Source organism: Paramormyrops kingsleyae, chromosome 21 (assembly GCF_048594095.1).
Source record: "Paramormyrops kingsleyae isolate MSU_618 chromosome 21, PKINGS_0.4, whole genome shotgun sequence".
Classification (NCBI taxonomy): Eukaryota; Metazoa; Chordata; class Actinopteri; order Osteoglossiformes; family Mormyridae; genus Paramormyrops; species Paramormyrops kingsleyae.
This window is the reverse complement of record NC_132817.1, coordinates 21,711,343-21,724,118: the sequence shown is the minus strand read 5'-3', so window position 1 is coordinate 21,724,118 and position 12,776 is coordinate 21,711,343. Positions and strand designations below refer to the sequence as shown.

At 42.1% G+C, this 12,776-nt stretch overlaps 1 long non-coding RNA gene across 1 annotated transcript; it reads right to left on the bottom strand.

Moving 5' to 3' along the window:
• Window positions 1-1,561: 1,561 nt before the first annotated feature.
• On the bottom strand, window positions 1,562-3,648 carry LOC140581494 (uncharacterized). Its single transcript, XR_011984573.1, has 3 exons — window positions 3,046-3,648; window positions 2,290-2,361; window positions 1,562-2,046 (listed from the first exon to the last, which is right to left on the bottom strand). It is a non-coding gene; the product is annotated as an uncharacterized lncRNA (long non-coding RNA).
• Between the last annotated feature and the right edge of the window lie 9,128 nt (window positions 3,649-12,776).

The window sequence follows — 12,776 nt, the reverse complement described above, 5'->3', positions numbered from 1 at the left end:
AAAATCTTTGGGACTAAAAAGCCTTCTGGCAGCCATTGATTTTTTTCCTGCTCCTTGATGTGGGCATTTTAATGGACTGCAATATGCAGTTCCGGTCACGGCTTCTTTCTTTACATCCCCGTCTTTGTCCGCAGTCCTGTCAGTCTGCGTCGTGTGGTCTCTTTCGGTCGCGTCTTCTGTCTTAACATACCCGTCTTTGTCCGCAGTCCCGTCCGTCTGCGTCACATGGTCGCCTTTGGTTATGTCTTCTGCTGTCTTGTCCCAGTGTTTGTCCGCAGTCCCGTCAGACTGCGTTGCCTGGTCGCCTTTGGTTGTGTCTTCTGCTGTCGCGTCCCAGTCTTTGTCCGCAGTCCCGTCAGTCTGCGTCACATGGTCGCCTTCGCTCGTGTCTTCTACCGTCGCGTCCCCGTCTTTGTCCGCAGTCCCGTCAGTCTGCGTCACACGGTCGCCTTCGCTCGTGTCTTCTACCGTCGCGTCCCCGTCTTTGTCCGCAGTCCCGTCAGTCTGCGTCACACGGTCGCCTTCGCTCGTGTCTTCTACCGTCGCGTCCCCGTCTTTGTCCGCAGTCCCGTCAGTCTGCGTCACACGGTCGCCTTCGCTCGTGTCTTCTACCGTCGCGTCCCCGTCTTTGTCCGCAGTCCCGTCAGTCTGCGTCACACGGTCGCCTTCGCTCGTGTCTTCTACCGTCGCGTCCCCGTCTTTGTCCGCAGTCCCGTCAGTCTGCGTCACACGGTCGCCTTTGGTTATGTCTTCTGCTGTCTTGTCCCAGTGTTTGTCCGCAGTCCCGTCAGATTGTGTTGCCTGGTCGCCTTTGGTTGTGTCTTCTGCCGTCACGTCCCCGTCTTTGTCTGCAGTCCCGTCAGTCTGTGTCGAGTGGTCACTTTCGGTTGCATCTATTGTAATAACGACTGTATCTCAGTCCATGTCATACACAATTGTGCTTGTTGTCAGATCAATGACATTTGGTTCTGGTACTTCCAAATCACTGTCACTATCAGTGAGGTGACACCTCACTCTACGCCACTTTCTTTTTTGGACAAACATCTCTTCGTCTGAGTCACTCTCACTGTGGGGTCTCCCCCTCTTCTGGCCCTTAGATGTTCCCTCACTTCCTCTGTCCTCCACATCATCTTCTGACAATGTGCAAGACTGCTCAGCATTCTTTGACAAGGCTTCTTCTGTATCATTCCTACTTTGAAAAGCTTCATTAAAATTCAAATCTGCCACATAAAACTTTTCGGCCGTTGCACCAGAATGGCACATCATCCTTCGAATGTTGGCCGTCTTCTGGGTCGCCAGAGATCTGCTGACCTATATTAAAAACGTGCAAGTTTTACTTAATTTAACAACAGACATTCTCAATTCAAAAGCAAAAACAAAACTGTTTGCAAGAACAAATTATTATTTCTTTATTTTAATTTTCAAGTGAACCCAGTTTGTTGTCATCTGGCTTTCTGCCTTTTCCTTGTTGATGTATTGAATCACGATGCACCCATGCAAAGCATTTTGGGGCGACTATGTTGTGAAAGGTGCTATATAAAAATATTATTAACTTACAATGGTGCTGATGCTGCTTCGTATAAGCTGAAAGGTTGGGAATCCAGGCAGGCCAAACTCCTTCCAGCACTCTTGGAAATGTTTCAGTATGTCATTGCAAGCACCACCATTGGAGTTGGCAAAGACCAACTCTGAGTCCCCACATGGGAATTCATGCCGGTGATAAACAAACCGGTAGAGCCATATGAACTCACTTTTTGTGAGCGGAATGAGGGCGTGGCCAAATGTTTCTTTTGTTTTATGCTCCTTTACCTGTGAAACAAAATAAATGGTCTGTCAAAGTGTGTGTGTTTGTGTGTGTGTGTGGTGAACAAATTCTTACTCTGATTATCCGTCGCTCTTGATTGTCAATCTCAGCACTGTACACCTCCTCCAACGTCATATTTCTGATGACCCCTCTCCGGTGCCCAGTCATACAGATAATAAAACCGGCAAGGAGACCATAGAACCGGTATAGGTTTTCAGTTGTTTGATGTTTCTCAAGTTCAACTGCAGATTAAAACAGAAGTTGAGGAGACATGCACTACTTGGGGGGGCAGGTTACTATAATCTTTCCTCTAGGCCAGGGCTATTCAAATCATGGTCCCCAAGGCCCTGCTGATTTTCCAATCTTCTGTTAACTTTGAGCCAGATGTGAAGCCTCCAGTCAATCGGAAATTATTAAACTACTCGGAAGAACTGAAAACAAGGCCTAGATTTCCAGATTTGATGAGCACTGCCCTACACACTTACGGAGGGCTGCTGGGGTCTCCTTAGTAGCCTTCTTTAGGAAGGTGGTGATGTGGGCAGAGCTCACAAGCAGTTCTAAAAGACAATGCAATGTTATGTTCCTTGAGCCCCTTAACACATTTTGTAGTCTGGCTCATGGTACACCTAAGCAAACACAATCGGTGCTCTGTTTCATCTAAAGCAGGGGTGTCAAACTCCAGTCCTGGAGGGCCGAAGCCCACTGTAGCTTAGTTCTTTCCCTTTTCCACCACAAATGATTCAGCTCAGGAGCTGTGTGGTAATTAGCACAAGGAGGTGCAAGAAGTTGAATCAGGTGTGTTAAATGAGGGGAAACGCAAAAATGTGCAGGACTCTGGCCCTCCAGGACTGGAGTTTGACACCCCTGAGCTAAAGCATAGTGCCAGTAAAAGTTCAGTCGGGTATGCAGAGCAGAGATAAGGAAAATGTGTAGAACCTCAGAACAGATTTAATACCCATTATCGTAGACCACTGGTTTAAATTTGTTCATGTTGGATTACTGACTACCAGGCAGTCAAAATAGCCAAAGATCTCCAAAACCTTATTGAGAAGCAACCACACACACCCTTTTGAAAAGAAAGTAGAATATTTTGGGAAGCATTAGTGATTTGTATTGTATTGATGATTGGAACGCTTTAGTGATTTCTATAGCACACTTGGAAGAGCTAGAGATTTCAATGCAAATATTGGAAGGGATAGTCATTTGTATCAGGTTACTGGAATTAAGCATGTGAAACTTACTTGATTTATGGATCCGCACCTCTTGCCTGTGTGTCTGCAAATCACGTTTTTGTTTTTTTGCCTCTGCCTGCAGTGTAAACAAAGCTCCCTGCAAGTACTTGCGAGGAGCTTTGACCTCTGGCAGTTGCGCATCAATTAAGAACTTTAAAAAGCACCCCACATTTCCTATGCGGATCCGACGGCTTGTCACAGCCAGCCGCTCAAGACTGTGTGTCCATCTAATGGGGAAACGACATAAAGCACCCACTCAATATTCCATTGTTAAATAATATATAACAGAAACATAATAGAAGTCACTCACTGAATTAGCTTCTCTCTTTTTTCTAAAAATGAAAGTGTCAACGAAGGCACTTGATTGTCCGTCATGTAATATGTCCAGGAGCGGACATGCTGGACACGCTGTTTGGCATTGTCAAGTTGTTTTTTTCCATCACTACTAATGTGCTGAAACCACAGGTTCAGGACCTTTTCTGTATCAGATAAAGAAATAAAGGAAGATTGGCAGAGGGGCTAAATATAAAGTCATCGGATCTAATGACACCTATGTGCCAAAGTCTATAGCACACAATTCGTACCAAATGCAGGGAGGTTGGCTGGATGGTTCATCTGCCGCTCATATTTCTTCCGTTTGGAAGATGGGGGTGATGGTCGTTGTTGGGTATTTTTGCCCCTCAAATATTTAAATTTTAATTTTAGATTGCGGATTTTTAAGTGCAGTTGCTGGCATTGTCGGCACTGGTGTGGGATGCTAGGTTTCCTCATCTGCTGTGGAGCTTCATTTTCACTTTCATTGTTGGTTCCTCCATCCTCCTCCTCCTCCTCACCACTGCTAGGTACCAGTGCTGACCTTACATCCAGCAGACTGACCATCGGAGGCTGGGGATCCGAGCGTCTAAGGTCAGCCAGGGCTTTTAAATTAGCCAGCTGTTTAGCCTTCCACATCACAAGCTGTTGTTGTTCTTTCTGGAATGGCATGTAAATATGGCAGCAATGCCAATACATTTTTATACAGCACCTTTCAAAACATAGTCACTCCAAGGCATGTTACATGGGTGTTTTGTGATGCTTTACTACATCATAGGGACAATACAAAACAGCAAAAAAAAAAAAAGAAACAGATGACATCTACATTCAATAAACTCCATAAATATGCATCACTAGGAGCACAGACAAGCAAATTTAAAACCATAACCTTTAAATATTTTATTTTTGTTTATTTGTGGGGGAATCTGTTCTAGTAGACCCATCAGATGGGAGGAAAAGGCATAGGTCCCTTTAAACCATGAACACTGACTGACCTCAACATTAGTGTGGACATTTTGCAGGTGCTTATCCAGCCTTGCAAGGTTTCTTATCTTGCAGACTGGACAGTTCAGCCTGCCTCTGAAACTAAAAGAATCCAGAATGAATCCACAAAGCACTAATTTGGGGAAGCTGGTGGTGCAGGAGGTAATGCTATCGTACGCCAACTAGAGGGTTGCTGGTTTGAGCCCTGGTTCCTCCTGTCCCCATCAAAGTGTCCTTGAGCAAGACACTGAACCTCAAATTGCTCCCGGTGTGCAGGTTGGTGCCTTGCATGGCAGCCTCTGCCACTGGTGTGTGAATGTGAGGTGTAAAATTGTAAAGCGCTTTGGTACCCGTAAGAGTAGAAAAAACCTCTATATAAATGCAGTCCATTTAGAATTTCATGGATCACCATCGCAATATATACCAACATACTTACACTGAACAGGTGTATCTTAGTAGTAGTTGTAGTTCTGTTTTGTTTGTGACATGGTGGTATTTTATTAAATGTTGTCGAACAGCAACATATGGCACCTTGCAGATAGGGCATTTGTATGTCTCCTTGGGGGCCATTTCTCCTATGGGAACAGGCAAAAGTATTGCTAAAATTAGGTACATTCTGGGAATGTCTGGCAATGCCTTAAGGGAACAAGGTGCAAATACATGGACCTGGAACAGTTTACAGACAAACAAATCACCTAGAGATACTAATAACAATTATCCATGAGATGTCATTTAAATGCAACAACACCAAATAGCCTCTATGATGCAATAAGTAATTATTTGTAATTACCTTCACTGTAGATATACAACAAGCCCAGTACTTATGGAACAAAAGCATATATATAGAGCGCAGACATTTCATACAATGTGTGTCAGTGATTTGTATTCATTCATAGGAACACAGTGATTTCTATGGCACACTTGAAAGATTTATAGATTAAAATGCAAATATTGGAAGGGTTAGCAAATTGTATTTTGTGAGTGGAATACTTAGAATATCAACATTGTAAACATACAATGAGACTCTCAAGTGCCAAGCCACATAGAACAGTATGAAATACCAGTGGAGTCCAGTTAGATTATGTGAGAAAGAATGTTTAACTCCCATTACCTCAATTCCAAGAGTCCTTTACATAGAAGTCCGATGGGGACATGCAAAATTTCCTCAGCCTAGTCCGTATATTTTCGAGCGTAAAACTGCGCTCTCTTGTGGCTCTCAGTAAATTGGGTGTTTTTCTGAGTACACGTTTAATCTGTGGATAAAGTTTTGAAAAAATCAAACAATACCTTAGCTCTGTAATGCTGTAATTCACATGCATTTTAGAAATTGCACATACATGTTTTACACCATATACACTGCATCGAGTGGCTTTACGAGAGACTCAAATTTATACGCATATGCCTTCCACAACATAGTTTCCCAAAGACGCTTTAGGTGGGTGATGTGATACATAAGAGAATACAACACCCAAGACAAATGAAAGATGGAATGCCAGATGACAAGGGAGGAAAAAAACCTCTGGAGATCCAAGGTCAACTGGCTGCTCAACCACCCTATACATGCTAACAATATTTAAAACAAAAGGAGTGGGCTTTCTTGCTTGCTAAAGGCAAAGAGTAAACTGATCAAAGCCAAAGTCCATCAATAAGTCTGTTCTCCATTCTGGACTGTGTAGTGTGGCAGATGGAAGGCTGCACCCATGTTACAGTTTGTAAGTCACATGCATGTTATCACCCAAGACAATTGAAGGCATTTTATTAAACTGATGCATTAAAAGCCAAAAGCATACCCTGTCACATGTTATATATTTTTTCTTTAGATCTTTCTTGAAACACTTAAGGAGTTTGTCAATTTCTGAGTCAAATTTCAGCTTTCGTCGTCTCCCCTATTTGGATGATTATGAAAAACAAAAATGGGTAAACACATTCTATTAGACTGCCAAATATCCTTTATCCACAATGTTTCCATCAATGATGATTGTAGAAAACAACTTTATTCTTTCACTTACTGGTAGTGGTGCCAGTGTTGGCAAATCCTCACTGGAGGAACTGCTGAACTCTGTAGTTTTACTATCCTAAATATTAATGACAACAGGATGATGGAGCTTGACTGCACTTTTATGAAGTATTTGCACTAAATGACAACATGCATGAGTGTTATTTAAATATGAGCTGCAATCTGAAATCAAAGCCTTTAAGAGGTTTCAAGATGTTAAAGTGGTGAGATGCAGACAAACACAAGCTTTGCGCTCATACTCACAGATGGCTCCTCTTCAACTTTTCTATCTGATTCACTGGCCACAGAATCCTACAACCCGGTTTTAACTGTTAGAAGCATTTTCTATACATGCACAATGCTCATAAAAAGTCTTGAGGCTCTCACTTAACCCTCTGGAGTCTGAGGCCTCTCAGCCACTTTCGAGAGTCTGACATGCCTTGACATTTTTAAATATTTCACCTATCTAAAAAACATTTATTGAAAGTGTTACATTTGCTTTTATTCAGCACAAACTCAGCACCAATAATCCGAGACCACTTATAATGTTATTAATCTATTTTTTGTTAAAATCATCTTTAAACATATGCTTTTCAAAAACCTACAGATCTGGCCATTCAAATTGCGCGCCGGAAGGAACGTGATCTCGCGTGACACCGCAGTATTTCCCGTGAACACGGAAAATGCATTGACACAGGAAAGACATGATCAGTAGGGGGCAGTCATGTAACGCACTGAACTGAAGCGGCAGCGAACATCACCGCGAGCTGCCTGAGGACACAGTTGTTCAAACAATTGTAATGTTGCATTCTCTTCTAAAATGTTTTATTTTTTAATCTAATATCATGTCTTGTGTATCGTATTTATTTCCATATAAAAGCAACAGAACTGAAACTATATCTTGTTTATCAGCAACACAGCACGTGAGCGTGAATAACGCGATACTGTATCCGCATTTGATCTCGTAGGTATCTGTTCCGCTTCCAGAGCTCTGTTCCACTTTTTTAACTTGACATAGCAACCTGTTCATTATCAAAAATCGAATATAGTTAAAGGAACAACAAACGGTTGCACTGCTCAATTTAAATAGTCCATACAGTCTGTGCTTTAAGCCTGTAAGTGAAGATGGTGGCGCAGGGGGTAGTGCTATCGTTTGGTAACTGGAAGGTTGCAGGTTCGAGCCCTGGTTCCTCCTGTCGGATTTAAGGTGTACACTGTGATTAGGTCTGTAAGTACTCTTTTACCAGCAGTAATTTAAAATAATACATTTGTCTATGCTAAATATATTTATTTACATCTGCATATTTATGCTGGGTTCATTCTCGAAAGAGCGGTGACTGACAGTGATATCGAAGCAATTGACGGGACAAAAATATTTTCCCCGTTAGTTCAATTTTGTATGTATTGGCAAAGTGATTATATTTAGTCTAATTTAGTTGAGTTTTTTTAGTTAATTTAGAAAAACGTTTTGAGCATTTTTTTATCGTTAATACACCCCAACATACCCCTTATATTTATTTCCTGTTAGAAAACATACATTTTAAAAGCTGAAAACCCGTTAAAACATTCGCTATAAGATGGAGCTTAACCATCAAACATTGTTTATTTTTTTCTGTATATGAAAAAAAAAACACGGGTTAATAAACAAACATAACATAAAGCAAGCCTTTATGGATTCTTTTAATTCCTATAGCCTATTTCAAGGACAATGTAAGCATTATTTTACAACGAATCAATCAATGAAATGGTATAAAACAGAAAAAAATATATTTCGTGAAATATTTTACAGTTTTTAATTATGTTTAGCTTCTGTCTGTATGACCATAAATTACAGAGTAACCGTCTCTTCTCATAGAAGGCTAAAAAATGCAGTGATCACGCAGGCTCCGGTACACGCAATATATTTTGATAACTTGACAACCTGTTCATTATCAAAATCAAATATAGTTAAAGGAACACTGCTCAATTTAAATAGTCCATACAGTCTGTGCCATTCAGCATGAGCACCACCTCACTGTGATTAGGCCTGTAAGTAGTATTTTTAACCAGCAGTAATTTAAAATATCTTGAATTACATTTTAACCCCCCCAGAGCCAATGGCGATTTCCATTTGCCTCGGGATCCGATTTTCAGAATCCGAGATTACGTCACATCCGGTAAAAACTCGGAAAAACCGAGTCGGATGCGTTCCATTTGCCCCAGAAGTAGCAATACCATGGATCCATATGGAAAAAGCAAGATTTTTTGCTTAGCCGGACAACTAGTACCTTACGGATTTAAGGTACCTCAGTTTAAATGGCCTTTATCTTCGTTCACTTACAATTAGCCCGAACTACCTTAAATCAGACAAATAATCCGACTAATCATGAAATCCAATTCTAGAACGGTTAATTGGTAGCCATTGTTAGCAATATCACTTGATAACACATTACTCGCGGTGCTTCACGTATAAAACTGCGTAGCAACATGTCCACAGATAAATTGGACGATATAGTGTGTGTGACCGATTTAATGAGCCACAAATGAGAAGTAGTGCTTAAACAGGATAAAGCTACAACTTTCCCTTCTATTGAGAAAGAGCGCAGCCATCTTCGATTCTGAACTCGGGATCCTCTGCGTTATCCGAGATCTCCGAGAAACGGGAGCGCGCATGTCATCACTTCCGGCTTCGAAACTCGGAATCCGAGTTCCCAGGGCAAATGGAACGCACCACAAGCTTGCTCTTCTCACCTTTATTCATAGGGTGGGGGAAGGTGAATTGGCACGTTTAAAAGTGACACGAACGACCCCCTCTCATTAACATTTCTGAGGTTAGATCTTGTAATTTGAAGGGTTGTGAAAGCCATAAGGTATTGCTAGGGTGCAAAGTCCAAGAAGCAAGGAATATCTGCGCTGTGTTACTCGTTAGTTGCGCAGTAATAGTTTATGAATCACAAGAATAGGCCAACATGCAATTAGGAAATACAATGCTCTGCAGTTTTTAGTTTAACTTCTGAAGGCCATTTTGCGATCTCAATCGTCATACACCAGCATATGTTTTAATATGCCACTCAAACGCACATAATGCTATGCCTTTATTCTCAAAATAGACTATTAGGATCTCATATTGCTACAACTTTGTACACAATACGGCAACAACTTTACAACGGGACACATTATTTTTGTTATGCTGTTATCAAAAATATATAATATTCTCAACAACAACAATGCCAAAAAAGCTTATTTATTCAAGTGATCAGAAATATACAATCATCAGAAATGTGTCATACATATTGTCTCAATAGAATTCTGGCAAAGAGAACAAGCAGAGCCCACAGACCAAAAGTAAAACAGGGACTACCCAGCTTGTAAAAAAGAAATCAGTGGGTATTTGCTAATTTATTATTACGCAAGCAGCGCCATGTGCAGTATAGCTTCATATGCCTGTCTGCGGTGTGAACATCATATTCACAACTAATTTTAATGTTACAATCTACAGGCTGTTCTAATTGAACGTAGATGTCCTGCTGCAGTCGCAGTCACTGTTTCCAAGCCACAGATATCAGAATTCACAAGAAGGCTTCTGAATTTAGAGGCAAGGATTGGTTTGTTGGAGGCGCGTTTCAGTGAGAAAACTCATCCTCCGACAGCGGATCAATCCACATCCACAGATCCATCCGTTGTTCCTTCAACGTCTGTGGATACTCAAATGGACTGCCAAGTCTTTTGAGATGTGGTCATCTCCTCAGTCTGCTCACGAAGACCATTCGCTGTCAGCGCACCTGGGTAATGCTGATTTTGGTGTTCCTTTTTCAGCCTCTACACCATTAACTGTCCGGACTCTCAACCTACAAACCAGTTAGCGGGCTCAGCATCTGTAGGATTAACCAACAACCCAGTGGTGACGAATTCGATGCTCCATAGTGAAAATTCGCCGAATCAAGATTATTCAGCATTTTCTCATCCTTCCGTCATGACATCATTCCATTTGAGATTGCCTGAAACACCAAGAAACACCTCCCGTTCTCATCACCATCATCATATTCGCCGGTCTCATGCAGGGGGTAATCCTTCCAGATGTACTTTTAAATCATGTTTCAGTAGAGACCGAGAATAAACTGTATCTGGACTCAACAGGACCAGACGGGAAACCAAAGGCAGATCGTTTCGCTGTTCTGGGCAGGTTCTGTTAACTTTGACGGCTCCAGGGGGAAAAATGCACTACCCAACAACCTTCGTCAAGCACTTTCAGATGCTGTTGGTAGGAGATTCAACCCCGCAGTTCGTGACTGGAAGCTGATGAGACAGACTTAACGAACTTCTCCACTTTTTAAACAAAAAAAAGTTTAAAAAAAAAAAAAAAAACTTGCAGAACTCACTGGAGCACTTTCTGTTACGATTCGTGCGTGTGGGGGAGCGGGCAGGCAAGCGAAGCCGAAAGCGCAGGCAAACGGGTTTTACTAGGCATAGACAGGACCAACACGGTAAACAACATCGACTAACATCAATGACGGACACCCAACTAAGGAAGACGTGGACTAATATACATGAAACAAGCCAAAATAACAGGGAACAGCTGGGCACAATTGTGGAAGCACACGTGGATAATGAGGGGGCGTGGCACACACGAGGAGCGGACGGAGCTGGGCGTGACACTTTTGATACTTAACAGTTGTATTCGTTGTCAGTCATATAATAAAAACTTGATTGTTTAGGATATCGGGGCGGCATGGTGGTGCAGTGGTTAGCACTGTTGCCTCACACCTCTGGGACTCGAGTTCGAGTCTCTGTGACATGCTGAAGCTAATTGGGGATACTAAATTGCCCGTAGGTGTGCATGTGTGAGTGAATGGTGTGCGAGTGTGCCCTGTGATGGGCTGGCCCCCTGTCCACGGTTGTTCCCTGAAAAAGACGAGCTACCTGTCAAACATGCATATCTTCATTTGATGTTGCTTTAAAATGTTGAAATTTATAATGAATTTCTTATCGCGCTTGCGTCATGTCCGAAAAACGTGTTTTAGCTTTCACTCTCCGCACAAATGATTGGATATGCACCTAATAGCGCACTATTTATATCTATTATTTTACATCTATAGATTTCATTTTAGCCAATTCGTGATTTGACAAGGCAAATTGAAACAGAGTAGGTCAACTCACTGTCTGCCGCTTGGTCTTTACTTTAAGAAACAAAAATCTTACGTTTATCGAAAAAAATGCTCCAAACTTTTTTTTTCTAAATTAACTTAATAAAAAAGAAACAAAATTATAAATACTTTGCCATTACATACAGAATGAATTACCGATATGGCGCGAGACATAATGACGATATGGCGCGAGAAACAATGACACCGGGAAAAAAATCCACTTTTCTCTCTGGCTGCCTGCTGTGAAACAACAGACATAACAAATACTGCCCAAATAGCCATCTTTGAGCGCGGAATCACTGCTGACAGTGCTGAGTTTGAAACGACCGAGGCATTGCTGTCTTTGCAAGCCATATTGCTTGCCATACCAAAGGTGATGATTTGTTTGAGCAAGTTGTTTTGGCAATGAACAAATTTGAATTACTGTACCATTTGACAAGTTAAGTGGCCTTGCCACCGATTGAGCTTCAGCCATGCTTGGCCAGCAAAAGGGATTAACTGCATTGTTTAACTCTTGGGGGTCCAGTGCATCGTCGTCGAGTTTTCGCGTCTATTTCAGTTTATATCTCGCTGAAATCTTACATCTGTACAATCCTGAAAAAAACGCTGGCTAAATCCGTAATCTGTCTCCTTTTCAAAACGTCCATTGTCGGAAGTATTACAGTTTTTAAAATTGGGTTAAATCGGCATCGGGGGCGTGTAGTACCGCTCTCACCTGAAGATCGCTATTCACATTCTAAATAGCCGCATTAGTGCGTATTCAGATCGTATTCGCATGGTAATTTGATTAACAGCGCAGCGGTGAAACGCGATCCAGATACAGTACGTCCCCATCAGCGCCATAAAAGGGGGGTAGGGACGTGGCCAGGTGACAATGGCTCATTCATACACATGAAAGTTGCTACATATTCAATGAAAGGAGCCAGAAATAGTTACGAGTTAGCTTTTTCTTATTTATTTATCCAAATGAATGTTGTGTCGCAGCGCTGGGCTCAGAGTTTGGGGGAACCACCCCTTAAGACACCAATTACGCCACCCTGGGAATTGCGCCCAGGGAAATAGTTCCTAGGCTAAGTAAAACTCCAAAAAGGCACTCAGGTCCGTTATACAAGAGAGCAAGAGACGTGACTCCACTTACAGTCTTTTATTAACAATCACAATAAAACACCATCCACACGGCAAATTAAAACCTCTGGGCTGGTCCACACAGGGTAGAAGGTTAAGCAGTCAGGCAGAAGATGGCAGCCTGGAACAAAAACACTACAACTCCCCAGTCAGCACAAGTACGTCGGCGCCACGTCGCTGATACGCCGTTCCATAATGCA